The following is a 24,757-nucleotide window of genomic DNA, read 5'->3' as shown; positions in this document are numbered from 1 at the left end:
AGCCCAGGGGGCTCAATCTGTGTCACACACAGTCACTGAAGCACTCACAGCCATGGCAGCAGAATGCAACAGGCTTCAAAGATAGTCTCTGCAATTTCATGCCTACCCACCCTGACAATGAAGTACTGCAGGAAATAGGTAGAAATAAGCAGAAACAAGCAATCAGTTGCCACATCAGGGCAAAGCCACATTCAGTTTCCAACACTGCCTCCTCCAGTGACCGATACTCTGAAGAGGGAGCCCAGCAAGCCCCCCTACCCAACTGCTGCAATTTTGCAGAGAGGCAGGGATGCAGACAGTGGCACAGCCCACTGTTTCTAGTTTCTGATCTGGGTGGCCTTGGATGAAGTCACTTCAAAGGAATGGAGGAGGGAGGAATTCTGCCTGAGGTTGGAAAGAAAGCAAAGACTAAGGTCTGCACTGACTTACCTGAGTGCTGGAGGAAGAGGTAGGCTGCAGTTCTGTGGTTGGCACTAGCCACGCGGCACAGAAAGGGGGCACGGGACTTGCCAGGGGTTCTGCCCTCCCAGGGAGGTCACAAATCACCAAAAAACCCCCCCCCCCCCCCCCGTACAGCACAGGGAGCATGCCATGCAAGCAGTGAGACAAAAAGAAGGAAGAACAGCAGATTAGGATGTTTGGCATCCTTCAAGGGCTTGCTGGCTCTTGGCCCCTCCAGGTCACCCGAGGGCCCATGCTGCCCTTTGGCACTGAGCACACTGCAAGGGGAAGGCATGCAATGTGCCAGCACAGAGCTGCTCACAGCATCCAGCCGCAGCTCAGGAGGGTGCTGAGTGAGGTGCTGTCAGCCCCCAGGTACTACGTGTGCAGGAGAGGAAAGGTTACCCTTGTTAGCTCTGTTTCTTCCTTTGCTCTCAGACATTGCCATAACCATTTCTCTCTAAACAGAGAGTTCAAGCAAGGGAAGGGCTTTTTTTTTCCCCTCCCTCATATCAATAACTCCAGGACTTGGAGTATACCTTGGAATGGGAACCTAACATTTGGGAGTGCATCTCCACATAGCAGAATGAATGGATAACCAGACTGCTGGCAGGAGCAAGGAGGTTTGTAGGCACTAGTATGAGCATTCTGCATAGCCCATTAGCTGTAGTCCAGATACATGCACACTGTTTTTTCTCACAGTTGGTTTTTTTAAAAAAAAAAAAAAAAAAGATCAGTATTCATAGTAGGTTCTACTGAGGCAAAAAAACCCCAAGTAACTGCAGTATTGCAGGGGGAATACAAACAGAAGAGAACACTCTCGTATTTTCTATCTGGCCCCTTTCACATCTCATTTGTTTTATCGCACAAACAAAAGTGGTCCCGCAGAACTGTTTTAGAGGAGGAGAGGCAGCTAAGTGGCATGCTTACATGGCCCACTCACAGGCTACAGGTTCTGAGCTCTGGGGAAGGGAGACCAGAGGGGTTGATAACCAGCACAAGAGCATAACACAGCAGCATCAGATTGTGTGGTGCTATGTCCTGCCCCTCTCCCTGTTCAGCTGAGCTTGCGTCCTCCCCTGCTACCACCCTAACATGCAACAAGGACACCCCCAGTGAACATCCTCAGCAAGGGCCAGTCATCCTCCAAGTGTCCACGGCTACATCCAGGTGCAGGATCCATAGGCACAGCTGGGATGCCCCAAGGCCCTGCAGGCAGAGACCCAGAGCATGGCAGAGGAGCTGGCTGCAAGGGGGCTTGTTTCAATCTTTGGATAGAAAATTGGATTTCTCAGCAGAGCAACTTTTTTTTCCCCTCTGTGACAAGACTGAAAGAAACATTTTTCAATCAACAACCTCAACAAACAACCTGCTTCTAAAGCAAACTGATTTTCACACACACACCCTCAATGAGATCCAAGATTTCCACAGAAGAGAAGGACTTTGTGCAGCCCCACACGCAGCCTGCCAGAGGGATGTTCCTCTCAATCCCATGTCAGGGGAAAGCTCTGACACAACAGGAAGCCTGTTGTGCATGTCCAGCACCCACCCAGAGACCTTTCCCCTCATCTGTCCATCATCCCACAGAGATGCTCTGGGGACACCTACCCCCAGTCCCCAAGTGCCACCAGCACTCAGAACTGAGACACTGTTTCAAGACAAATCCACTCTTGCACAACAGCTTTGCTTCCACCTGTTTGAGTTGCACCTCACTGCCATCCCAGCCTGGCTTGCCCCTTGCAGAGTGGGAGCAGAGCCAGCTGCACGGCCAGTTTAGCCCCAGCAAGCACTGGGACAGGGAGGTGTGAGCAATGAAGCGGCTTTGCGTTTTAAGCGCCAACCGTGCTGAGATTTAGTAGTACCATTAATTCTTACCGACCACACAGGTTCTCAGCAGCTTTAATACAATGCTAATGAAGTTTTAGTGGGGAATTATTTTTATTGATCTGCCCAGAGCAAAGAGCCTGATTTTAGTCCAGCTCTGCCAACACCCCCTTCCCCATCCCCCTTTCTTCCAGCTTAGGAGAGGAGAGGAAAGAACACAAAACAGCTCTGAGCTCCTTAAACAGGTTGGCAGTCCCAGGCAGTAAGTGGATTACTTTATTGATTTTTAGCAGATCTGGGTTAGCAAGTGCTTAGTGCTGCAGAACACATGCACTCACTGAGCAACACCAAGGAAACCCCTCCAGGCCCTTTCCTCAGGCAATTCATTTAGGGGACCACCATGGGTTTTGGCATATGGAGAAGATCCAGCCCCTGTACCCAAATCAGTCTGTGACAGACTCCAGGAACCAGCCCAGTCTCTCTTTAGAAGTACTGCAGGACCATACAGAGGCAGCCCCTCCATTTCTACTGGAAATAGCACAAGTTGCTGCTTCAAATTATTGAATGCTTTTTATTTCCCCCACATCTTGGTATGTAAAAAGAGAAGACATTATGACTGCCACTGTTATTTTAGGAAGGAAAACCATTGCCATACCACACCCAGATGGGACCCAGTGCTGCCAACTGCCATCCAGCAGCCACACCTTGAGGGACATCAGTCAGAGCAGGACTCCGGACAAAGCAGTGCTGATTCAAGCCAACCGAGCTGCTAACATTGTGTTGGGCTCCCTGACTCACTCACCTCCCAATTAGCTTTGCATGGCCATTGTACTGCAGCCAATATTTCAGCAGTGTGTTGGAACAGCATCTCAAAGACCTCCCAGTATTACTCCACCAAGCCTTTTGAAAGGCTGGTCTCTGGAGCTAGACCTTAAACACGTGAAGGCCTAGAGCGGAGTGATCTTATTCCACCCTGCCCCAGAATCAAGAAAGATAGAGGTTAAATATGGTCCCTTTTATTTGCACAACGGATTGAACCAGAAAAATCCCAAACATGACAGAAAACCCCATCAGTGCTCCATCCCCCCTCAGTTTAAAGGCAGATGTATTCTCTGGTCATGCATGTGGCAACAGCATATGCAAATAAAAAGGTCACAGTCCTCATAAGCCTGCAGCTGCACATGCGTCTTCCTCCTGACACACTACTTCAGAGCCACAAAGTCCCAGAGGAAACCCACTGCCCATGGGGTGCTGGCATTAGAGCTGGGGCTCCCTTCACATGGCTAGTGAGGTGCATCAGGAGTGCCCCTACCAGGCTGAGTGCCCCAGGAGCCAAAATGCCCATTCCCCTCTCTGCTCGCCTCTGAGAGAGGACACATGGACACCAGGTGACATGCTCAGGGCCAAACAGGAAGTCAGTGGCAGAGCAGGGACTTGAAACTGGGTTTCTCCAGGGTAACTGATGGACTGACCCCACCTCATTTATCTGCTGTACTGGTTGGCATTGGCCTGGGACAGGCAAGATTCACCAGAAGCAAGGTGCCCCCTATGATTCCTTGGAGATGGAGAGGAAGGGAACTACTGCATCAGCCCTTCCCCACCCAGCCCTGCCCTTTCTCACCACTGTCTCTTGTACAGCAACAACCACAGACACCCAGATAATGAAAATTAGCCCCAGAGCCTCACCGGGCTAATGGAATTACCAGCAGCAGCATATTCCAACAGCAGCACCACAAACACACCTGCAGAAACACAGCCTGCCCTTTCCTTCTCCATCTCTCCCCGAGCCCCACGGCTGCCACCCAAGGTGGGTCCCCTCCCCAGGGTCTGGAGGGCATGGGCCACCATCCCAGCACCAGGCTGCTCCAGGGAGGGCACGGCCTACCTTGAAGAAAGCACCGTCCCATGCAGCCAAGAGCAGCCTCCGAGGGCAGATAGATAATTCCCAGCCTGTTTAAACCTTGAGAGACCTTCAATTACCAGCACTGTAATGAGGCCCTCGACACTAATCAGCTGTGTCACCGAATCCTCTTATGCCTGCCTAAGCGCCTCCAGCAGCTTTGCTGGTTGCATGGCCCAGCTGCCCACTCCTCCAAGGAATTACCTCCCCAGGCAGGCACCAGGGGTAGCACGAGCACATTTTGACACAGATGCAGGTGAGACTCTCCCACGTATCACTGCCAGGTGACAGGGTGACAGAGATACCTGAGCAAGGCCTCTGCCCAGCCTAGGGAGCACCTGGGGCCAAGGCCACACTGGAGTGGACAAACCTTGCAAAATTACTAGAAGAGATATTTTAATGCTAGTGCTCCCTGTTTGAGATGCAAAGGGCAGGAGGTTTACATCTGTCCATTTCTGAATATGAAGCCTCATCTACACCATCAATCCAAGCTCATTCTCTGGGATGCTGCAAGAAACTTTTCAGCCCCTAACTGCAGATGGCAGGTGACCCCATCTTGCTCCGCTCCTCTGCGCTGGCACTCATTCACGGAGCGACAGGCAGTGCTCTCCACACATCCGTTCTGACTCACGCTTTCTGCTCCTACAATGCACTTTTTAATATCATGCGAGGAGCAAAAACAACAGGTCCACTATAATGCCGAGATATCCTGAGGCAGAAAATCCATTTGGAGCCCAGCTAGAGAGAGTCAAGTCAATTAGACACTTTCTGGGGCGTCAAGCTGCCAACAATCCCAGCCTTTGTAACACTGAAGAATTGCTGCCTGTGCGCGTCCCGGCGACTCCCCCTTGCCAGACCAGAAAGGTCAGCAGCAGTAGCGTCATGGAAAAGCATGCAGCAAAGTATTCCTGGGAAGGTGGGTCCAAAAAAATAGCCATTTGGACCCTCTGGAAAATACTTTTTTGTGTGTCAAAAGCATCCCTTGCTTTGGGTGGGGTTCGCAGAGGAATAAGCAAGCCCGTAATACAGGAGATTTGTACGATACTGCATACAGGTTTGGGCATGCACGGGATCAAGAAGCAATGGCTGAGTCAACAGAACAGTAGCTCAGGGTTTGGGAACTCATGGCTCCCTGCCTCCATTCAGAGAAGTCACTGCAGCCTTTTAGCTTTACTGGAATAAAGATCAAAGAGAGGAAAAAGGAGCAGCAATACTGCAACTGGGGGAGTCACACATCCCTCTGCACTTCAAGGTAAGCACCTGTCTTCTCTCATCCATGGTGCAAGGCAGCAAACTGGGCTATAAAGCCAGGATTCCAGGTTGGACGAGGACCAAATGAAGCCAGGATTTCTATGGGCAACTGCTAAAGTCACTTGGATCCAAAAGCAGGTCTCTGACCAAAAGTCCCTCATGTCCAGAGGAGATTTTGGTGGGAAATGAACATTCAGCTTTTAACAAAGTCCACTTTAACGTGTCATTTTGTTTTCAGCAAAGGGCTTCCAAAGGAGAAGTGAAGACAAGGTTCACTTGAAACCAACCCTGCAAGCAAGCTCTCCTATCAGAGTGCCAGAGCACCTACAGGTTGTCATTCAAACGTAAGCCCCTCTTTAACCCTGCTGTACACACAACGTGAAGCTGAGATTTCTGTAAAATGTCTGAAAACACAGCTAGGTTACCTTCCTTCAAAGAAAACTACACCCTGAAGACCAAGATTTCCTCATCTCCTGGAAAACAGTTCTCAAAGAAACCTTAGAAGACACAGCCCATGTGACTGCCTGCGATGTTGCTGTTTTCCCACAACAACCATTTCTTAAAAATATTTCAACAGAAGATGGTTCCTTGACCAGTTTAACCCTGCATTATTGCTTGTAGGGACAGAGACTAAAATAAAAAACCAAAAAAACCCCTCAGTAACAAAAAACCTACAGATTTCAGAGCTCTGACCACCCAGAAACAAATACCTAAGTGAAACTCAGTCCCCCCACTTATCTCTGCGGAATGCCTGGAAAACTTTCAAAAAGCTTTTTTTTTTTTTTTTTTCCTGGATCCTGCTCCATTCTTCATTCTCTTTTGCTGGGAAACTTGGATTTCAGTGAGCAGCCTATGTTCCCCTCCCTGATAAGTGCCTGAGCTGGGTGGCACACAGCTGGGAGGGGACAGCGCAGCCACAGGAGGTATCTGCCGGATGTTGCAGGTGTTGATGGCCACCAGAGCTCAGCACAGGGTGGGGAAGGTCTTGTCACAGCACTGCCCTGCACAAGACCACCAAGGGCTCCCACCTGCATCCCCCACAGCCGGTGCCACAGCTGGCTGTGCAGCTGGGGGCTTTGCTTGCTACTTGGTGCATCCCCACATTCACGCTTTTACATTTCCCCCTGCTTCAGCAAGTGCAAAACTCCAGAGACAACCTGTCAATCTTCATCACATCCGGCTGCCTCAGATGGTCTATTTATACCAGACAGGCAAATATGGATGTCTTGGAGTTCAAAGTAACAGTGGTTATTTCTGCTCCGAGTAGCTGCTTTCTCAGGGGAGGAAGGCTTGGAGGCATCCAAGAGGAACAGATTCACATCAAGGTCTAGCACCAATACCTTCATGGCTGAGGGCACAGCCACCATCACCAGCCACAGCCCGGTCCCCAAGGTCTCAGCAGCAGCAGACAGGCCTGAAAGCCCAAAAGGTTGATATCCATCATAAGACACCTCATCTCAGGCCCCTCCGTATCCTGCCATGGGAGAGGGGAGATCAGCACGTACCTTTGGATTTCTAACTCATGTTCTCTCCGAGCCAGCAAGGCCACAGCTCCAAGCTTGCTCACACTGAGTTTCTCCACTGAGCGCTGCCTCAATCAGGTGCAAGCATCTGACTGCACACTGTCCTGTTAATGCCACAGCGAGGACTTTCACTGAATCACTCCTGTCTCTCCTGCGCTTTTATGTCTACGATACAATCTGCTCTCTGGCAGGCAGTGTATCTGCTCCAGGATCAAGCCTGCCTTATCAAGTTGGCCCATTACTACAATTTTAAAAGACCTGAAGAGGGAGAAGGCATTTACACCAGATTAGCACTTTGAGTCACATGGCCACAAAGCTTTTGATCTGGACCAAGGGCTGGAAAGCCACATCTAGTGTATCCCCAAGGCGCAACTTCAGTCTGCACTTCTCAGGCAGCTGTCTTTGGAGTTCAGTCCTTGCTCCAGTCAACCAGGAATTTCCTGTAAGCCACAGAGGGAATGGTGGGGCTGCTGCCCCTTTCATAGGATGCTTACAGCTCCTCAGGATCCAGCTCACCTGGATCCCACCTCTGCTCTGTTTCTTTAGATGCCACAGGCTCATTAACCCTTTTCCAGTAGATCTCAGCCTGTCCACTGGGTCAACTGAGCAGGGAAGGAAATCAAATACTGCCAAAAATGTGTCTGCATGAAAGGGGGAGAGGCAGGTTTCTCACTGCTTTGCTGCCTCCTCCAGTGCACAAAGATCTCATCTGTTTCTGTAATGACATGAGCTTCCTGAGGATGGCTCTCCTGAGCTCCACTGAGTTTCAAACAAGTCTTGGAAGATTTTCCATTGCTACAACTACTCTGATCCAGCACCCCTGGAGCAGCACTATCAGCAGAGCAACCCTGCACACTGCAAGCCTCCAGCTCACACCTAAAGTGCTCCTGAGTCACCAGGCAAAAAAACAAAAACAAAAAACCACAAAAAACCACAAACAAGAAACCAGACCACGTCTTTGCACAGAGCCACACCCTCTTTGATGCTCTGCTGCAGAGACATGCCTATGCAGCCTCTCCACTAATACCGGATCCAGGGACACAGCCTAGGCATGGCCATCAGAAGAAATGAAGCACTACTAAGTCTTGCTGCCCAAGCATGTGAGTCACAAAATGAATTTAAGATGAGCTGAAGCCCAAAGATACCCTTCACTAATCAGCAGTAAAAAAATAAAGATGGGAGAAGGGGAATACAAAGACCTCACTGTAGCCCCCACTGCCTCTGTCTCCACCGGTGGTTCAGACAACTCCACTCTTGAAAGTCCGGGTCTGTTGCCTAAGCCATGTAGACTCCCGCTTCACAGAAAACCAACAGGCTCATTTTGTGATCATCTTTTTACAACCAAACAACATCAGTTCAAGACTCTGCTCGCCTGGTCTGTTTGACATTCAGGGGACTGAGCCATCTCTTTGCCTTGCTCTGACAGATACACACATCCCTCATCTGCTCTAGTGGCCACCCTTCCCCTGGGACTCACCTTCCAGTGGCAGCTCAAGGGAGACAAACACAACATGAAACTCAGCCAAAATGTTCTCCCATGAGATCGGTTCCTCTCAATGTCTCCCTGTAGAAGCGGTTTAAAACCCTTCTCCCACCTGCACAGCTGAAGGGCAGGTAAGGAGACAGCTACAGTGAGCATTCCTTTCCTCATCAATGCCCTCCATTGCATTTCAAACACATTCTCCTCCCAAAAGCCACATTTCCCTGCACCAAATGGAAAATCCACTGGTATTTAAAGCCATGTGAGCATGACAAAATTCCATGTGACCCACTGAAAGGAACAGCCCTGTATCAAGACAGGCACAGACCACAGCACACAGAGCCAAGACAGCACAGCAGCGAGGAGCAAACACGTGAAGAATTTGCAGGGATGTGGAATGACATTTGCTGGCACTGTCAAATATCTGCTCTCTACTCCCCAACCTCTTCCCAGTAGAAAGAGAGAGAAAAAAGCGAGCACCTGCCCACAGTCACATGTTTTGTCCCTGTCCTTTCGAGCCTCTGAGCAGATGGAGAAGCCTCTGCACAGCTTCCTTGTGGAAGCAAGGCTGGCCAGGGCTGCTGTGTGTGACAGGCAGGTTTGCATCTTGAGTGCCCAAGGTATCGTTGCAACTTTGGAGTAGGGACCAGAGAGGTCCCCAGATGTACCCCCTTCCCCCTCAGCAGGGTTCAGCACCTTGTTTCCCTGCTCAGAGCATTTGGAGAGGGAAGTATTCACCTGCTCTGGGGTCACTATTCGCTTCTGTGGCCATATATCCCTAAGGAAAAAACCACCCCAAGGGATGTGGCAGGACCAGCCTGTATGGAAGCCACCATCCCCCAAATGCAACCCTATCGCCTGGCTTGAAAACCTCCCCCAAGTGCCCTGCTGTCTCCTCCTCACCTCATGTATGCCTTTAACAGTTTGCTGGATAACCCATTGCAACTAAAATAACAAAGCTACAAAAGAAGAGGGCAAACAAACGCGATATTCTGCAGCAATTAGGACTAAACAGGGGAAAGGGGAGCAGGGAATGAATGGACAATGGGGAGGGCAGGGAGGCAGCAGCCCAGGCCCCGGCAGGCTGGGTACGAACTGTCCTCGGAAGGCCGGGTCCGAGCCAGGGAGCAGTGAGCTGTATGTAAGGAAACAGAGGGAAATGAAAAGGGTTATTTAAACAAGCACTGGGCAGTCCCCACAGGGCCTCCACGTCTTCTGGGCTTAGTCACAGAGTGTCCAGGGAAGAGCAGCTCCCACTTTCCCGCCTCACCGAGTCCTTTTGGGTGGCGGGGGGATGCTGGCAAGCTGCGGTGGGGTCCGCTCAGAAAGGAAGGAATCCATTAATCTCCCTGGTAATTACTGCCACACATGGATTTGCACAATTACACTCCGTTAATTGGTTATTACAGGCAAGCCGGACTGATTGGGCATAAGGGCTGGGCTTTAACCCCTTCGCTGCCCCCAGGGCCAACCAGACACCAAGGCAGCCTTCCTCCCAAAACACTGCTGTATCCTCCTGTAACCTTGATGGCTCCTATGACAAGGACCAGCAAATGTGGCCCCCAGCACCCAGCCCAAGGCATCTTTGCACTGACACCTTCCTTTCAGCTGGGGATCCCAAGGAGACAGACCCAAGAGGAAGAAATGAGGCTGCACCTCAAAATATCCAAACTCCCCAGCTGCTTGCAGCTGCTCTGGGTTTGCAGCAGGCACACCGCCTATTCCCCAGGGTGCTGCGGGACTGCAGACTCTAATCTTGTTTGTTTTTAGAATGAGATCGAGATTCCTCATGCACTTCGACTTTGTGCCCTCAAGCCCAGCAGGGTTGGTGCCAACAAGAGGAGAATCTACTCCCAACTCTAAGTCTCTGAACGCAACTTCTCTGACTAGATTTGCAATGTAATGCTTCTTGTCCTCAAAGCACTGAAAACAGAGGCTTTACTCTACTAATAAATATATATATGTAACCACAGTAATATAAACTATATCAAAAAGTACAGATAAAGCCCTTGTAAGACTCCAGACAGTGCAGGACTTCTGCCAGGTGGGTGCAGAGGCAGCCTAGCCGACCCACACCGCAGCCACCACCTCCAACACCCCTCACAGGTAATGGACCATCCAAGCCCTGGCCCCAAAATGTCTCGTTCAGGATCCAACAATGTTTCTGGAAAAAGCTCAGAAGAGACACACCAAGGCAAGAGCTGATTTCTGCCAGAATCGTGTCAAAGGCTTCCTGTTAAAAAGATGTTAACAAGAAAGCAAACAGGAGCGTGGCAGAAAACCCACAGGACAGCAGGGCCCATCTGAGGCAAGAGCTGTGCTCAGCAGCCACTGAGGACAGAGCAGGCATTAGCATCCTGGCACATCAGTCACCACACCACTGCTTGGCTTTTTCAGGCTCGTGCCTAGGTTATTCTCCTCTCCAAGAGAGGGCACAGAGGAACCAACGCCAGACAGCTTATGTCACCCACACAGAGAAGGCTTTACACATCATTGCTTGCGGGGGGCACAGCAATGCACCACTACACCACACTGTGCCTCCCTATTCTGACACATTCCGCTTTGCTCTCATTTATTACATTCTTGCAGTTTCCCAGAGATTTCCTCTCTGCCTTTTCCTCTCTGCCTTTATTGCCACACACACAAATGAGCCTTGAGATTACACCCTGCTGCCCCATCCTCTCCCTTTCCTAAGGGCAGCCCAGCACCCCTCCCCAGGGAGGCAGCAGCTGCTTGGCAGCAGGATACTGCTCAGCACAACCAGGACACTTACAAGAAGACTGGAGCAGAACCAGGCATCACACAAGGCACATGATGAAGACTTTCATCTCAACTTCTGAATCACTCCAGCAAGCTACTGAAACAGGAGCAAGGACAGAAGCCAAACAGAAGCACAGCAAGAGCAGAGAAGTGTCACTCCAAACCACCCTCCAGCCTCATCCTCTGGGTAAAAAAAGGCCCTGGCCACCCTGCCTTGGGTTTTCAGTGAAGCAGATCAAGAGGAGACTCAAAACACCTGCAGTTTCTTTCCCCTACTGCTATCAGTGCAGTAATGCCTGCTACAACACTCTAGACCTAGCCTAGGAGAAACTTCCTTCTCATCTGCTAAAGGGCTTTCACTGTCCCCTCTCTGCTGCAAGGAGCAGGCCCAGCAATAAAAGTCTTCTCCCTAGAAGCTCACTGGAAGTTTCAGTAGGATTTCCTTGTGTCGTTTCAGTCACCTGTGATTTCCCAGCTCCCCGAGTTCAACACAGAAATTTCTTTCTCATGCAAAAGCCAGCTCCAAGCTTGCTGTCTGAAGGGGACCATCTCATCCACTGTAAAGGCAGCATCTCCCTGTTTTCAGGGATGCGCGATCTTTTCTCAAGGAAGAGAAAGGCAGGCCAGCCCTGCACCCCTGAAAGGTTGCTGATCCCTCCTGTAAATCAATTGCCTCTGCAAAGTTCAGAATGAATCTCCAGAGCTGTCAAGGGAAGATCGGGCAGAACCTGCAACTGCACTTAAAAAGGTCAGCTGGGAAAAGTCAGGATGGGAAGGACGCTTGCTTTACTGACAGATGCAGAGTGGAAGGGGCTAACCTGCGAGTACCTACAAGCTGGTTTTGGCAGCACACGCTAGACTTCAACTCTGGGCTCTGTTGGCTGTTGCTGGTGACAAAACCTGTGTGGATCACTTCCAGACAACAGAATCTGGGGACTAAGCCTGAAACTGTGACTGGGCCTGAGCACCAGGCAGAGCTCTTGTGCAGCCTTCCTTCATCCTGAGGGATGACAGCAGGCTGGTGGGATGGATGCCTTTCTGGCTCTCATGATGCAGATCAGCTTTTTAGATATCTGAGACTAGAACATAATTTCCTCTCTGTCTTTCACTTACATGCACACCTATTTGTCCAGGTTTCCGTAGGAACCAGAGCTGTGAGCATCCAGGCCTTCGTTGTCAGTTCCTCATGCATAAAGTGAATCACCCCAGTAAAAAGCCAGGGAATCTTCCAAAACTGATGGAATTTGACCCAAACTCCTCTCACCCTGGGAGCACTTTAGAGTCCAGGTATGTTGAGGGTTGGAATACTTGTAAAAATAAATAAATAGAATTTAAAAAAAATACAACAGTTCCTCAATACATACATTACAAAGAGCTCATACACAAGAGATGTGCTGAAACAAATTTTGGGTCAATTCAAAACACAAACCAGGTTCAAGGGGATCTGAAATTAATTAGACCATTATGGCATTTTTCCCAATGGAAATTCTCTCTATATATACTTACCCACATATTTAAAATCAATACTTTTCCAGAGACAGCTTCAGTTTTTGGAGAAACATCACTTTATTAAAAGTATTATACTCACGGAAAATTCCTGACTAGCTTTACATGTAACTTCAACCTATCCTTTGTTAACCTTTATGAGCTGATCCCCAGACCTCCCTCAGTATACACCATTGCAGCCCTCACCTGTAAATACAGTATTGCCTTCCACACCCTGAACGTTCTTATTTCCTGCTGTTGCAGGAGGAAAGCACAGACTCACAGTAAACAGGTCTGGAAGGGACCTGGCAAGCTCATCTCGCCCATCTTCCTGCCACAAATCACACCAGAGACCTTCAGGGATGGAGCTGCCACCTCGTCCCAGCCCATCTGTCCCACCACATCTACACCGTTCCTGTTAAATAGCTCTTCCTCATGTCTAAACTGAGGCTTCCCTCCTGCAATAGTGAGTGCAGCACAGTGCTGCGAGGGTTTCTTTCCAAAACCTGTGCCTGAATTAAACTCCCATAAAGGCTCTGTTCAGTCGACACCTATTGCTGTCGGAGTAGCATGCCCAGGAGGCTGGGCAAACCCCACGGCTCTTGGAGATGGCCACAGTGGTGTTCCACCAGCCCTCCGTGCACCTGCCCAACCCAAAGCTGAGCCCGCACTGCTGCTCAGCACAGCCGATTCGTGCGGGGTGAGGGCAAAGACTTACAGAAGTGAGGGAAGGAGCCTGTCTCCAGGGAATAAGGAGTCTGCATGCCTGGCTGCATTTCCAACCCGCGTCCTGTCTCTTCAGCAGACTCAACCATGAAGGGAGGTTTGGGATCAGCTCTCTTAGCTGTGCTGGGCTGTTGGAGAAAGAAAGGAGTGTTTACATATTACAGAGCATCCTCCTCACGATCTGTCCTAGGTTACAAATTTACCTCCCAGACCTTGACCAGGGCTGGGGTTTCCTGTGTTTGCTCTTTGGGCTCCTGTCTCTTTGGAAAGCAGGAGGTGTTGCAATGCTGGGGGTAGGGCTGGCTGCACAGGCTGCCTGGGAAAGGCCTGCAACACAAAGGAGTTGGTCCAAAGAAAGTGTCTCCTGGAAGCGACTTATTTTCTAACCCCAGCTACTAAACGAATGAAACCAGTTAAACAACTGGCACCTTGTCTGAGCATCTGTCTCAGTTCTGCTTTTCTCCTTCTCCTTGACAGTTGGTCTTTTTCCTCTCATCTGCAAGCCTACCCACTCTATCTGATAACAAACTTTGCCATTGAGAAGGTGGTAGTGTTAGCCACAGCACCATTGGACTCCAGTGGAGATCCGGCACAGCTGGCTTTTGCGTCACCAAAGCTGTCTGAAGACTGTGGAGGCAGGTGACAAGAGAGCAATGTCCTGTACACATTCCTGGGCAGTGTCACTAGTTGCTTGCAGCTGACCTGGACAGACCCTTGTCTCCAGAAGGCTTTCAGAAGACAACCAACGTGTGCTGTGACCAGTTTTTCTTGGGCTGAAGTTAGAGCCCCTGACTTTGTCCCCAGGTTGCTAATCTGTGTTACACTCTCAAACCATGCATGGGCACCCGCCTGCATCTTCCCTCTGTCTTTGGCTTTTGCCAGTCCTGATGGAGAAGAGCTACAAGCAAACAACATTCCTCTCCCCTGTCTGCACTGATAATCTCAGGATTTCATCTTTGCGCTCCCCTCCAGGCTGTGTCAACACCGCCGGGGTTGTGCAGGCAGGATTGCTCTGATTTAGCTGCCCCATCCTGTACACTGTGTGCTGCCCGGCCCAGCACAACCCCACAAAGAATATTCCTCTGGGACATGAGTCAGACCTGCTAGGGGATTTTAACCACCTCCCTCTCCTAGATTTCTCTGCATTTACAGCAACAAAACATACAAGTCCCACAGTGCAGAGCAATTCCAAGACTTCTCCTTCCAGAGACTTTCAGAAGTGGGACCCTCTGCATTGCTATAATCCCCTCAGATCAACAGACAGAGCATTGCTAGAGTCAAGGTGGGGCACACAGACCCTTCCACATCAGTGCCAACTGCCAGGACATCTCCCACAGAAGAAACAGTCACAGGGAGTTCAGGCAGGCAGAGCTAGCAAGAGCGCTGAATTGCAGGTTTGATTTTGCTTGTACTTTCAGGAAATTCTTAATCTGAAATTGCAACAAATTCCTCAAATTCAAGTTCTCATGGAGCTGAAACCCTGCAGGGTAGTCTGGATTAGAGCCAGAAGGAGAGAAAAGAGACATGGAAAGGTAAGATACCCTGTGGCATCAGCTCTGGGCCTCTTTAGGAGCCACAGAAATCCAGGGTGCTCTGTCTGCTGTGTCTTCTCCCCACAAGCATTGCCCCTCTTATGTACTTACACTGCGGTGGGTACGATGGATGCAAACCCCTCCTCTTTTTTTGTTTGGGTTTTTTTTTTATTTTGTTTCTACCCAGGAAGAGCTGCCCAGCAGTCAGATCACCAGTCAGGGACTCCAGATCCTCTTGAACATGCCATTGACCTTTCAGATCCACTCAGATTTGCCTCCCCAGATCCCCCAGACAGCAACATTTCTGTGCCCTGAGCCGCAGTGCTCGGATCCCTCTTGCTGCCCCTTTGCCTTTCTGAGACCTAACATATCACAGCAGATGCCAGAGCATGGAGCCACTCCAGAAACAAATCTGCAGTGTTAGGTGGCATGGGTTTAATTACACGAAAGAAGCCAGAAGAAAGTCTGTGAAACACTGCTCTTTCAAAATCTGAAACCTCCACTCAGAGCAAGCAGAAGTAGCAGGACAAGAACTCTGCAAGCACACAAAGGAGCCGAATCAATGTCCTGTTGATACAGCCTAGCAAAATAAGCTACTGATGCACGGGACTGCAGGTTTTCATATGGGAAGGAAGGATTTACAGTGATACCAAAAGAATTATTTCAGCCCCACAGTGACAATGCCCACCCACTTCCTTATTATATTTTATTGATCTTGCCCTAAATACATGTGGCTGGAGGAAATGATGCATAAATTACTAACGAGTTAATTTCTTGCTCCGACACAGACTCACAACAGCCCTTTGAAGGAGAACCAGGAAAGACAATGTGTGAAAGGATAAAGGCAATGAGACAAGCTTGGATGTAATAATCCCATGTGAATGATTATTGCTGCAACTAATGTAATCTAATAATGAAGAATTTACGCCAGATGTCCCCCGGAATATGTCAGGCAGACTCAGGATTCAGCAGTGGGTCCATTTCTAAGGAAACCTTGTTAGGAGGAAAAAAAAAAAAAGAAAAAAGCTGTTGTCTGTTTGTCAAATGAGAGGCTGGCTGTAGAGCTTTATAGTCAGAATCACAATAAAAGCATGCCTTGCAAAGCTTCCTGAGAGTATGTTTGTTACCAATTTGTTTTCAGGTGAAGTTTAAGATGTTGAGTTTGGCCTATAAAGCTCCTAACAGCCTGAGAGCAGCCTATTTCAGAAGCTGCCCCTTACCCTAAGCCAGAGCTGCCACCAGGATTTCCCATGCCTCCGGAAGGCAGAGGGAGCTGCTGGGAAGGCGATCTCCAGGACAGGTAAATGAAGAGTGGAGAATCACCTCCTTTTATTTATTGTGAACTTGTTTCCTTTCAGCTCCCATAGGGATATCCTAGACCAGAGCTCCATCCCTGTCCTAGGGCATGACACACCCCATATATCCCCTTCCTTCTCACAAGCTGCAGCATACGGTGATATCAGGTAGCAGATAAAAGGAAAACAGAGCTCTGCAGCATGCTGCACCCAGGCTGCTGCAAAATGAGATGGGCTTCACCTTGGTTCATGCCATTTAGAAGCCCATTTTACAGCAGACAGTTTGAACACAGGCCTGGTGGAACGCTGCTGGCCATCCAGGTCTTATGAAGACCAAATTTGTTACCCAAAGAGCAGACTAGAGTTGGGATGATTTGTTATTTCAGATCCAGCACCGAACAAATGCTCTTCTAGCCCAGGTATGAGGCCAGCACTCCCAACGGGCACCGATCTCCATGGCATTTTAGGCAAGCAGCCAAACCAGAGACCTGACATCAACACTTCCTCTTCATTCGAAAACCTGCATGAGCTAAGTTTATGACTGGCACAAACCACACTTCTCACTCTCCCTCCTTGCCTGGTTATTCATCACCTCCTTGAAGGTATTTCGTACAGCCATTCCAAACACCTATTCTGGTCACACTCTGGGGTTTGAACTGCTGTTCATAATTCCTCCTTATTAACCACTGTTATTTAAGTAGCTCTGATGGGAAGAAGGGGGAAGGGAAGCTTTAGCAAGATCCAGATCCACTAAAACACAAACCACTACTTTCAACTGGAAAGATTTGTTTAAGCCCCATTAACTTAATTAGGACTTAACATCTCGTTCATTCGTTGTTTTTGCAGAAGACCCAGAGATCTCCACGGTGAACCTGTGCGACTCCAATACTGACTCATGGGCATGGAACATGGTTTGATTGTGTCAAAATTGCAGCCATGGTGCTTCTCCCGTGATCCTCCGTTGTCAGCTAGTTTGATAGCGTAGGCGGCTTGTTTATGTTGAAAAATCTATTTCACCAGGGCTCTTTGACCTGTGCCTGCGCACTGCTGTTTTGTTCTAGCAGGCACACAGCTGCTCCAAAGGACTTTGCAAACAATAATACAAACATAGCTGCACTTAGGACTTGCAAACCCTGATGTTAGCCAGTTTGTATGTCAGACGTCACCATGCCTAGAAACGACTTACAAACAGGACCAAAGATCAGGCCTAATTTTAGTAAGCCTTTGGGCTTTGCATCCCCTGACTGTGCTTGCTTTGATGAAACGTGATCATAGGATGAAAGAAAGCAAAAGCCCAGCTGGCACCTGCTGGGAGGGCAGGGAGAGAGAATCTGGCAGACAGGAGGTTCCTACAGAGATTGCCAACACTACTACACGTCTGTTTTGCTTTTTGGGCAGTGTGGCGAATCCAAAGGTGACAAACATTTGGCTTGACTGGCCAGACAAGATGTGCCCACATCAGATACTGCACTCTCCCTCCTTGCTTGCTAGCATCTCTGCACCTCTCAAGGCAGCTCCTTCTGCTGTGCTTCAAGCCTCCAGTCCCTGAGCTTCAGAGAAGATCCAGCCTCTGCTAGAGTGAAATACATGGAAATAGCTGCTCCCTTACAAAGAGCAGGCTGACCAGCTGGGCTGCTCTATACTGCACATCTGGACAACTGATTTCAAATTTCAGTTTGCAGCACAACAGAAAGACTTGTTAGAGGATATCTTTGAGCCTCAGAAAACTCTGAGGTATCTGTAGTATTTTTACAATTCAGCACCATGAAAAGACAAATGTTTAACTAAAATGGGAGTGACTTTGTTCTCCAAATACTTTCAGTAAGGAAGATTGACTCTGAAGCGAAAAAAGCTTGCTGTTGTCTGAGCATCAAAAGAGGTGAGTAAAGTTTCTTGACTACCCTGTCTCTTGGTCTGAAGTCCTGAAGAAAGGACTACAGCCCAGTTGTGCTCTTTAACCAAAGAGCACTTAGAGCGTTCTCTTTTCACCAGTTAGGACATAGTTTCTTTCTATAAATATCTAGTGATTTTACTGTGCCATCGAACATGCAGGTAAGCTGGTTCAATACGTTTATCAGCTGACCACCTGCAGCCTGAATGATTCATTGCCCCTGCAGCAGCAATCAGCAAGTAACATCCCCTGATGGAGGACAGGCAGAGAAGTCAAACCGCTGGGCCGCAATAGCCCTTGTTAGCTTTCAAAACCCAGTCCTTGCCCCCAATCTCTCTCAAGAGAAGCCTACTTCAGAGGGGTGGGCTGCACCCTGGGCCCTCCAGCTGGACTTTATGGAGGTGGTCTGGCCTGCTGGGCCCCTTCTGGGAAAGCATTACCGTGTCTGCACTCTATCATGGGGACCAGTGCTTGCCTGCACTGGAAACAACACGCTAGGCAAACATGCAGACCTTCGAGGAAGCTACAGCAATTAGGTTAATTAAGAGCTGGGGCGGTCCCATATGTTTTCTGATCTGTTGTCTTTTAAGTCCCCTGTTGCACCTGTTCCCACAGCATCCAAGCACCCTGAAGGCTTAGATGTTCCCGCTCTAGACATGGGAGCAGAAGGACAGCTGTCCCAGATCACAGCAAAGGCCTGTTTGGTCTCGTATCCAGCAGCAGATAGAGAAGGCAGAAGGATAAGAACAGGACATGTTGACATTCCCCTCGTACAGGTCTTCTGCTCTTCCTGGGAAGGTCCCAAAGCTCTTCTGTAAGGACTTCAGTGTCATTCTGTTTTAGACACAAGGGAGAGGAATGTCTTTCCCAGACTTAGCCATCAGCAGTGCTGGGAAATTAAACCTAGTGCTCATTTTTCCAGGCCAGAACCTCAGCGTTGGAACAGCTAACAGCCCCAGCTTGGGATTTCTGAAACAGCCAAATTGATTCAGACACCAAATCAACCCCACTGTCTGGGACCTGTGCACTCAAATCCCTGGCGCTGCTTGGAGCATCTCTGCAGACGTAGGGTGCCACTGCACTGGGAGTCACCCAGCCTCCCCTCAGAGAGCCCCTGCTTTTTCGCATGGGATGCACAGCACCAACTTCCACCTGCAGTGCCATCACCCACAGTGTGGGACAGGGGTTTGGAGCAGGCAACTTCTCAGGGCTCCTCAAATCCTCTTTCCTAGGATCCTCTGACAAGTCCTTTCCTCAGGTGCAAGCTCAGAGAGAAACTTGATCTTCAGAGTTAGCTTTACACATTGCAAAGTCTGGGGGAGTCCGTGTTACCAAAACTTCTCCAAGAAGTTGGTTCATCCTTCCACAGTGCATTTCTCTGAGGCAGAACCACTTTCTGGAGCTACACTTCAATGCCAACATGAAGGAAAAGAGTATCTGTTTGCAACCATCTCCATTTCCCCTGCTCATGGAAGAACACGAATAAAGTGCTTTAAAAGTCCACAGAGTCTCCATCACCAATTTCTGTCACCAAAAGTCTGACCTGCAACACCTGCTCCCACTTAGCAGGCTGGGAAGGATGTTGAGAATAGTCATTCACCATTGAATGGGCCAAGAACCAAAACCTGCCCTCAGTGTGTGCAAGGAAACAGGAAGCAAAAGCAACAAAAGCATTGACTGACGCACTGTGCATGTGCGCACAGGCGTGTGCGTGCGTGTGTTATTAGCTTCATCTGGCAGCACTTCAAACACTTTTTTCAGCACCTAAAGGAACTCCTTCTGAATTTAATGCAGCCAAACAGAATGAATTTCAGTCTAGAGAAAAGGGTGATTGGTGTCTGACTTCTTTTCAGCACTTCCATGACCTCAGTGAGCCAGATGCTTCTTTGTAGGTAATTACAGTCACAAGAAACATTTTTTGTCCAGTATGTTTTTAAAATCTGGATTTTAAAGTCAATGTTAGGAAAGGCATGGATTTTTAAATGTCCTGGCACATAAGCTGGGATTTCATACCACTCTGAGCAGAAGCTAAACCCTCTACTCAGGGAGGGCAAATTTAACAGGGCGCTGAATATTCCTGAAGAAAGAGCCAACAGAGGGAAAAGAAAACGAACCAGATCGATCTGTAGTGACCTCAGCAGTAATATCTATCTGCCCCAGTTCAAAAGAGCAGAGTGACAAATGCATTCAGGTGAATGCCTGGCCCGCCTTTAGTGCAAATAAACCCACCAGCCTGAGCAAACTCTGCATGTCTGAGTAGAGCGTGCAAAATTCACTGTGGCTTTACCAATTGCCTGCACCATGCAAACTGCCACTGTTCCCTCCAAGGGCACATGGCAAGGGTCTCTTACCTCTACCCCAAGCTCTATCCTCACCAAATAAAACCAGGAAGAAGAGCACAAGCGGCAGGCAAGAAGGATCTTGCAAAACAGAGATGGAGCTGTTCTTCCCTCCAGGAAAGGAGGAAGAACAGTGGAGAACGTGGACTGTCTCCCTTCTCCCTCCTGCATGGCTCCACAGTGACCATTTAATCACAGTCAAGTGCTTTAGCCAAATCCTCTGCCTTTAGTTGCAAGAGGTTAGTGACACAGGTGAGGTTTTCTCCACAAGTGCCTTTGACAGTGTAGAAGAACCTTTGCTCCACTGGGTTGTTTGCAGGCGTTATGTTGGTCAAAAGTGATTTCCTGTAAAGTAGCAAAGGTCTTCTCTGTTCTCTGATAGTGACCCAGCAGTTCCTAACTCATCTGCAGAGCTTTCCTCTGCTGCCTTCAAGGGCCATCCAGACCAGAGTCCAGTCTGGAAACAGCCCCATGACACAGACAGCATCCCCTGCTCTCCACCCAGGGACCAACCTGGAGTCCCTTGTACCAGCTGAGGCAAGGGAGGAGGAGGAAATACCATGAGGGCTGGAGAGAGCCCTTCCTCTCTATCCTGGGATAGAGCTTTCTAGGACTGCTCCCACTGCCTTCCTGTTCAAACTGTATTATTTCCCCATAGGACATCTTGGTTGTTCATGTGAAGCCAGCATTTCACCATGTTTGATTTTTACATTATCTGGATTGTTTGCACCTACACAAGATAAGGTGAAGTAGAGACATCGCTGTTCCGTGCAGTCTGGGCTGTGCTATATTTTCCTCTTGGTTTAGGCCAGGCTGGGCTTGATTTCCCAAGATCCCAAAGTGAAAACATCCTGCCTGATTGCAGCCCCTCCTTTCCCAGAAATCATCCTATGGAATAAGCCCTGAACAAAGTGCTTCCTGTCTCCCCTTTAACCCTTTTCCTTCCACTCAAGCACCCTGTGACCCAATACCTGCTCCAGAAGGCATGGATTCAGTGCAATTCCCTCTTCCCACTCAGGGGCTGTCAACAGCCCAAAATGACAGCACTGTAGTGCCAGAAGCAAGCAAGTCACCTGCAATTTCACACCTGCCATTGCTGCTTTCATGGCAGCTGGCAAGGCGAGAAGTTGATGAAGGTCCCACTTGGCTCAGGCTGAAAGTCAAAGTAACTGTTGGGCTTTTCAGGGAATGTCCTTCCCTGAAGTAGAAAGGCAGGTAGAAAACCTGCTGGCAGCTGCCCGGGGGCATCTGCTGCCTTGCTGAGGAAACATTTGTGCTTTTTGCATGCTGTCCTGTTCTTGGCAGCAGCTTTCCTGAGTTGGAAAAACCACTGGCCATCATCACCTGTGGAAACACTTTCTGGGCTGTGGATTTCTTTATCACCACTGGAGCCACAGCTGAACTGTGTTAGCCAAGTCTGCCTCCCTTCTAGGTGAGATTTAATAGTGCCAGGTGAGTAGCGATAACCATCCAGCAGATTTTGACTCCACTGGTCAAATCTAACCTGCAATTTTGCTTGTTTCTCACTACAGGCATGCAAGAGAGAGGCCTTAAACCAGGCTAGGGAGCTCCACAGTACAACTGTGCAAACACTGTGAGAGGCTGGGCTCTGATGCCTGCTTTTCTGCCCTCCACCAAGCTTCTGCTGCCTGCTACCAACAGGAGGATGGCTTGTTTGTCCATGGGCAAGCCCATGCTGGATTTCTCATTTGATATGAGGTCTGGCTCTTAGGGAACAGTGATCCTATGGACCTTTCTGTCCCTGACCAAGAGCTCACCATGACAACTTGCTCCTCTAGGTCTAGGGGCTGAAGACCCCTCACCAAATACCCACTACCGGCCACATATTACCAGCATGCTCAAGCCAAGAGGAGGGAGCCAGCCCCTTGCAGAAACCAGAGGAATCCAAACAGGAGCAGGACTCAGGACAGAAACCAGACTCACAGAGGCTTGGGTATGTCACAGATTGCACAGACATTGTATGTTGCAGTCTGGCCTCCTGGCCCTAATACCCTCTGACAGCTCCCAGAGCTGGAGCTGAGCAGGTTAGTGATTTGATCACAACAACAGCTCCTGCAGGAGCTGCTGCTTCCAAGTCCCTGCTGCCAGTGCTCAGCAAAGCACGCAAGGAGCTGCAAAGATGTGCGGTCTCCAGAGCCTGTAGCAGCAACTTATCTTTGTGAGTGAAGAACTGCCGGCCAAATGCTGGGTCCGCTCCAGCCCTTGAAAACTGGAGCTCTGGAAGGCAACTTAAGCCAGGCCCTGGTAAATGACTGCTTGTTTGACGGCTAATTGCTTATGAAAACAGAAGGCACAAACCCAATCCAGGCAGGTCGTATACTGCTCATATCAGCAAGGGCCACAGAAACACCCACCCCAAATCAAACACTACCTGTCTGTTTGAGACTTTAAGTGAAATTTTGTTTCTAAGTCCCCTTCTGTCAGACTGCAGATGTAAAAAGCTAAAGCCACCCGTGCAGCTCAGTTCATCAGGAATGTGTTAAGTTACACCACAAAAACCATCCCCTTGCCAAGCAGCAAACACACAGAGCTGTGAAAGGACATGCGTGCCTCCCAGTTAATGTCACTTTCACAGCTTCCATAGGTCACGACACAAGCAGACATCCGCTCCAAAATAAGATGCCAGGCAAAACACAGATCCCACTTTGAACAATGCCACAGGCCCAGGGAGAGCTGAGGAATTTAAGGAAAATGGAACAACAGGAAATAAGGAAAGTCCCTCCAGTAAAGACCCTGTGGCCCTTCGGTGGTCGCAGAGCACTGCACCCTATAGAGGAGAGACACAACAGAGTTACTAACTGACCGCATGGCAGCTAGCATTCCCATGGCCTTTCTTGCCAGCACGGGAACTATAGAAACACCAAACAACAGAAGAGGTGTGTTCACAGGCACTGCAACAGAGACACGTCCACTGCAAATAAAATGACTTCCTGAAGACTCTAGAGGCCTGGACACACCATACCATCACAACTAGTAATTCATATCCTGGAGCAGGAAAAAACAATGCCAGAACAGGACCAAGAATCAAGCAACCTGGACAAGCACAGGCTAGAGTTTTGCCTGTGCCCTGGACTAACATGAATTATGAGGATAGATGTAACCTGTAACTCATTGCAAGAAAGAAGAGCGCCTTCAGGGAGTCTTTGGCCTAGGGGATATATGGGAGAGACAGAGGACTAATCCCACCCTAATGTAGTCTTTTTTTTTCTGCCTCTAGAAGTCACAAGGGAGGAAGGCTCGGAGAAAGAGAGGGTGTAATTTATAGTCTCTCTTCTGGTAATAAAGCCCTTGTAAGATCCCAGGAAAGTCTGCTAGAAACACCAGCTCTGGTCAGGAAAGGAGAAGCTGGGCTGCCCTGACTGCAGCAGGGTAGGAGCCACGCTGGCCTGACCAGCTCTCTCCAGAGGATGCTACAGGGCCATGCATGTAGAGGACAACAACAAGGACAGGCTGGGGGACCCATGTGGTGGTTTAGCTCTCAAAACAGCTCCTGCAGGGATTCAGAGCAGGGCGTTTCGGGCTAATCTCTACATCCCCTCAGGGAACCTGAAGGATTACTGTTCTACATCTGCTCACACTGTTGGGCCCCACCTTGTCAAGGCGGGGGAAGCACTGACAGTCGCTCTCAGTTCTTTAATCGGTTTGGGATAAACAGCAACGGGCCCTGTCCGCTGTGGCACAGCACCTCTTAATTGACTCCCTTGCTCACAGGCCTGACAGCATCTCCTGAGCCTTGCCTAGGGGAGGAATGCATCTCATGGCTTATCATCAAGGGCTGGTTCCTGGCAGCAGCTACAGAGAGCCACAGTGCAGCTTCCTTAGCTATGTCAGGGATTGGGGAAGGGTGGCCACAGGAAAGTCTGGCCATCACTGGCACCTAGCCAACACTAGCCCATGGCAGTCTTCGGCTACAGCCCAAGCCAGGGTGGGAGTGAAGGTCCCTAGACAGCAGTCACCACTAATCCCCAGAGCTGTGCTTTCATCTGTTAGCCCATGGTGTCCCCCACTCAGCTAACTTCCCAGCAGAAAGGGCTGCTAAAGACCTGCATGGGCTGAGGGGTTTGTGCTGTTAACTATGCACCAAGATCACCTACTTGCTTCTCTTTCTGTCCTCCTCTCCCTCCTGAGCATGCCTCTTGCAAAGCCCACTGCTGGTCCAAGCACCTGCGTTACAGGACACATCGCTGAGCCTTCCTCCTTCCTTTCAGGACTTGGGATGGTGGTTTGAGGTCCAGCTCTGGCTGCGCTGGCTCCCAGGCAGTCAGTGCCATCTGCTGGCTACTCTTTCC

The sequence above is a fragment of the Pterocles gutturalis genome, unplaced genomic scaffold, assembly GCF_000699245.1.
Source record: "Pterocles gutturalis isolate BGI_N339 unplaced genomic scaffold, ASM69924v1 scaffold8052, whole genome shotgun sequence".
Taxonomy (NCBI): Eukaryota; Metazoa; Chordata; class Aves; order Pterocliformes; family Pteroclidae; genus Pterocles; species Pterocles gutturalis.
The sequence above is the reverse complement of the archived record's forward strand: the minus strand, read 5'-3'. Positions refer to the sequence as shown.